The sequence below is a fragment of the Cryptomeria japonica genome, chromosome 8, assembly GCF_030272615.1.
Source record: "Cryptomeria japonica chromosome 8, Sugi_1.0, whole genome shotgun sequence".
Classification (NCBI taxonomy): domain Eukaryota; kingdom Viridiplantae; phylum Streptophyta; class Pinopsida; order Cupressales; family Cupressaceae; genus Cryptomeria; species Cryptomeria japonica.
In genome coordinates this window covers 418,460,901-418,466,900 of record NC_081412.1, presented here as the reverse complement: position 1 = coordinate 418,466,900, position 6,000 = coordinate 418,460,901, and positions in this window count along the sequence as shown.

Below are 6,000 nucleotides of genomic sequence, written 5' to 3'. Positions count from 1 at the left end.
GTTTTTTTACTGAATTACTATTACACTCAACAGTGTATGCATCCAACTTATACAATTTGCCAAATTTGACACCTCTAGCAATCACCATAGCACCTCTCACCATTTTGCATCCTGCATTAGAATAGAATTTTTTAATTTTTTTGCAATAGATTAGGGATATGAAACACACCATTAATATTTTTTTATTCTATGGTAAATAAACTTGATTTTACAAGGCCTCATCATTGAAGTACACCTTAACTCCATCAAATTCTTCATATTTAGGAAACTAATCTCTATTAGAAGGCATATGAAAAGATGCACCAGAGTCAATTAACCATGCATTATTACCTACATGAGTTGCCAAAGTTATAATGAATGCTTCACCATCTTTTTTCTTAGCCTCAAAATCAAAATCATATTTCTCCTTTTTCCTCTTCTTTTCTTCTTTGCACTTTTTAAAAAAGTATCCAAACTTACTGCAATTACAATGAATAACTTTGGACTTTGTAGGAGATTTTGATCTTCCCTTAGACTTGGATTTGTTGGCCATTTGGTGGAATTGATTATTGTTGGAATACAAGGAATCCAAGAACACTGAGAGGGGGGGTGAATCAATGCTCTACCGGTAATATAAGATTTTACCATATTACAACATACACATATAAACCGGTAAATGAAGAAACATATAACATGAAGTAAATAAACCAACCACATGAATGAACACTATAACACACTGAATTTATACGTGGAAAATATCAGAGAGGAAAAACCATGGTGGGATTTGTGACCCACAATATCAATTCACTAGCCATATGAAAGATATTACATAGCACAGGGGCCTGCATATGTAGGAAGGCACACTACCTAGAGCACATTTCTCAACACAAAAGAGTCTCACTAAATACAATATTCTGTTGAGATAAAACAGTAATGGTGAACTCACAAAATGCATCTGCAATACCAAAAAGAGTTTCAGTTATAGCTCTGTTCTGTACTGGTTCATAAACCCTAAACCTTTTTACCAGTATCTCCTTTCCTCCAAGGATTCTTTACAAACCATCTATTGATCATTGCATGATATTACTTTCATATACAAATGATCTACATACATATCCTTTTCATCACACTATTCTACTTCCTTGTCATATTTCAAAATGACCTAATAAACTGACTTATATACACTTTACAAACAATATGACTTATGTTGGCTTACAATACATTATAAAAGATATTCAATGTGGGCTCTGTACAATAATTACAAAATGATTTTACAACTAAAACCTTTCAGATTCCAAACTAATGTCGGCTTCACTGAAGTGCTAGATGCCAGTGTCGGTGTCGGTGATGACCCTGATTACTCCAATGTCGATATCTACCAGTGTATGCCTCTAATGTCAGTATATGCCTTCTAGAGAATATTGTTGCCATCAATGACAACATATGAATCTAATGAGTGTCAATTGCCAACAATCTCCCCCTTTGGCATTGATGGCAACACTCATGTGAAAAATGGATTCCTTGTCAGTTCAACTGAAGCATGCTCCCCCTGAGCTGATTGACTATGTTTGCAATATACTCTTTATCTAATATCCTCCCCCTAGGATTATATACATATTTTAAACATAAATATACTCCTCTTTTGGCATCAATTCCAAATACCAGTGAAAGAATTGAAAGAATTGTCACAGATTACTTTACCAGAGCTTGACCAATTTCAAGATTTTTGGATAATCTTTCTCTAGCAACTGTATATAGGTATCCCAGTCAGTTTTAAATGTTTCAGATATGGATACAAGTCCACTTAGTAAGTGTGCAAGTGATTCTTTCTCAGTGACTTCTGTCGGTGTGGGCTTCACAAGAATATCCATGCATTCCCTCTTATGTACACCAAGTGAATCCAATCTTGGACTCACCAAACCTTTGAGACTCCTTGCTCTCCAAATGATCTTGTCTCTTTCCTTTTCAAAAGAAAAAATTTGATTCTCTAAAGTCAAAATTTGTCCATCAATAGATGTTTTAAGTGAAGTTAGTCCATCAGAAGAATTAGCAATATTAGCAATCTTTTCTTGTAACTCCTTTATCCTCTTATCTACATTTGTTGTAAGAATCTCTATATTACAACAGACTCTGTAGATGTTAGTACACTATTTCAAAGAATTTTCAATAAGAATAAGTTTCTCTCCAATCTTCCTTTTCTCTATCTCAATAATCTGGTCAAAAGCGGCTTCCTTAGCCAAAGTAAATCTTTCAAGTGCTTACTGATAAAAAATCTACTGTAATGATTTAAAGTTTTTAGATATGTGCTCTGTCAATACCTTAAGCTTGCGAGAAGGGCTTGCTTCATTTTCAATCATACATTTAGGAATCAATCTGTGCAAAACTATTATTGACTGATCTATTATTCCTTTGTCTATAGATCCTTCGTTCATTAGCTCTGTGGGACTCATCTCTGTGATTGATTTTTTCTCAACTTGAGAAGTGTCAATTACCAAAAGTTTTGCTGAGGAATCAACTACTGGTTCAGTCTCCTTTTCCTTTTCTTTATTTTCCTTATCCTCTTCTGGTGTATCCCTTTTCTCATCCTCTTTTGCACTGGTGGCTTTGCCACTTGGTGTAGTATCTATTACTACCGGTGGATCATTATCCATAATATTATTTGTATCCTATACATTACCTTTCTCAGACTGTACAAATGTACACTCTCATCAATTTTAGGTTTATCTACCAGTTCATTCAAATTTTGATCTGAACTTCCCAAAATTCCTTTCCCTTTGGATCTATTTGGAATGGTGGGAGCTTTTGCCTTAGCAAATTCTTCTTGAGAAGTAAGGAAATCAAGATTCTTTTGGAAGAATTTAGCCCAACCATCTCTGGTCTCATTTATTATTTCATTGACTCAACCCATCATTAAGCTTATTTTTTGAGGTTTGCTGCTAAAGATTGTTCTATTTTTAACTTCTATAAATCTTTTCATTTACTCATGATTTATAGTACCACAAATGTGTAAAAGTTCAACTTTAATCTCTCTGTCCCTCTTGATTACATCTAATCTCCTTGCATCTAACTTATTATACAATGATAAAGGAATTTCCTTCAAAATCTCCACCAAATCCTTCTTATATATGTCTAAATGTAACAAAATTGCTTCTTCTATTTCATTTTGTTCATTTTCATCTAAATGCTCATATAAATTTGACACATTCTTCAAAATTCCATCTTTAGTTACCTCATCTATTAACTCTGCACAAGTCATATTATCAGATTTAGTTGCTTCATCACTCTCACTCTTCTTTTTGTTGGGGGTTGCAGAAGCGGATGGAGCAGGCTTCCTCTTCTGAGTAGATTTCCTTGCCGGAGGTGTGGATGTTGTTGTTACCTTTCTTTTTAGCTTCTTCCTTGGCTCCACCTTCTTCTCTTCTACAAGAGGCTTGTGAGCTTTCTTCTTTTGTACCCTTTTGAATGTAAGAGGTTGATTATCCTCTACATCAGAGTCAGAAGTAATAGGAGATATGAAAGTTGCTAGCCTCTTGACCTTTGGAGCACTAGTCACTGTTGGTTGATCTACCGGTTTAGATCCAGAACCTAGTTTTGTATCTATCCCGTGAATTACATTTTGAATGAAGGTAGACATTTTTTCTATTTTCTTTTCCCTCCTTTTCTTATTGAAGCCAATTTTAACTTCAAGAGCCTTCTCCTTTGTAGTACCAAAGTGTTCAGCCTTACCATCCAAAGGAGAATCAATCAACATTTTAGCATATAGTTATAGAATGTTGTCATCAACTTCATAGCCCAATTTAGTGACCCATATTGTTCTAGGTTCCACCATTTCCATGAGAGTATCATCTGTTTTTGTTGGCTTGATGATGATTGTAATGTATTCATCACTTGTTGTCATTGATGAAACACTCTCACACACATATGATAACATTGACTACTGGTATAACTTCAATTGGTTTTTACTACCCACCGGCATGTTTAAGGTCTATCTCTAACCGGTACTTTGTGTCAACCGGTATGTGCCTAAGAGATAACCTATGGTAACACTAAGTTGGAATCAAAGTGAAGATGAAGTTGAAGGTGAAGATCAAGTGGAAGATTCCTGGACAACAATTCACTAGTTTTATTCCAACCAGTATTGACTGCTCTAACCAATATATCATTTTTGTGATGAGTTACCAACACCATTTGTTTGGTGGTCATTTTTGTGATGAGTTATGCTTAAATGTCTAGATACACTAAACCTAGGAAATTGTGTTCCTATGGCTGACATAAGGTCTAAATTCCTATTTAAAGACATCTGAGCAAAACATTTTGTGCGAGATGAAAAAGAGATAACAGATATAGTAGAAGTAATCTATGCGAATACTTTTGTTGAAGAGGGATAAGTGTTTAGATGGAGAGCAGTGTTGAATGTACATAGAATGATTTGTCAAGCAAGTTTGTGCTACTTAGAACAAATCAAATCTTTCTTGTTGTTTTCTAATCATTACAACAGGGCTAAATCCCCTAACCTAGTAATCTCTAACAAGGTGATCCATTAGTTTGGATTCTAAAATCCTTCAACAAGGTTCCTCTTAATAGGGTAGTACTCTTAACAGGGTATAAGATTCTAATCAAGCTTGGAATCTCTAACAAGATTCACTCCTAGTAGAGCTCTTTGTAAGCCCTTAACCGGTCAGTTTTTTATTACTGCAGATAGTTAACTTGTGAGTTCCATCTCACCATGGTTTTTACCTATTTGGGTTTTCCACATATAAACACTTGTGTTATGGTGGATGTTATACTTTATGTGGATGCTGTTATTTCATTTTGGATAGCATGTATTTTGTTTAACTACTTGGTTAAATTCATCTATTGGTCAGTGTTTAAAGTAGTGTTTGATTTGGAGTCATTGATTCACACCCCCTCTCAGTGCTTTTCAAGTCCATCAGTTTTTATCATGAAGCAAATTTCAGTGGAGAATTTCTCCACAATGTGTTTGGAGATTCTCTTCCTTAGTCTCATGTTCTCTTGAAAAGTTTTAAAGAAGCCCCAAAGCTTTTCATCCTTGTTGTTTCCAAGATTGGTGATTGCATCTTTAATCTGCATTCCTACTGGCATGTCATGAGCCCATCGTTTCTTTCCCAAACCCGGTAGATCATTCATGAAATATAACATCAAGAAGACAATAAGATTGCCAAACCAGAATGTTCCTTTCTTAACACCTTTGGATTTTCCAAGATTTATTATTAATTCACTTCTTAACCATTCACACAAATCATACTTTTCATTATTTTTTATAATTTGATATACAACATGGATACAAGAACTGGCAACAGAGTTCAATCAACTTGATTGTGTTACCTTGTAGCCAATGATCATGCTAGAAAATTTCACATCTGTATCTTTAATGGTGTTGAACCTCATTGACCTTCCATCATGGGTTGTGTCGGTGAGCTTTTCAACCTTAGTGTTATAGATCTTCTTCCTTGGTTCTTGCTCGACTTTGGGTAAGTCGGTGACCGCCTGAATTGCTTCTTTGGTGATCATGTGAGGCCGGTCCAACCAGATGAATTCATTATGGACCCTGCTCAGAACATATCTAATCATTTCATCCTTGAATTCTGGTATATATAGGATTCTGGTTAACCCTAGGTCTTCAATGATTTGATATTTCGACTTGATTTTTCCAGAGCTGCCTAGTATCGTAGATTGATACATTCTCTTAATTTCTTCAGTGCCAAAATCCTCCAAAATGCAGTGAATATAAGCCCTGACATTGTCCACATAAACTATGCCATCGGGAACCCTCGAGAATGCACCAGTAGAGTCTTCCTTCATTGAAATTTGAGGAACTTCCTTGAAAATAGGTCTAAGCCTATCCTTAACCTCAACAACAATAGGATTAACAATGAAAGTAAGAGAAGGTGATGATCTGGAATCCATTTCAAAGAAATACCTAGATAACAATCGTCGGTTTAAAGATCTTGATCACTTCTCAGAAAATAGCTGGAGATCCTTTAGAATGCCTTTGCTCTC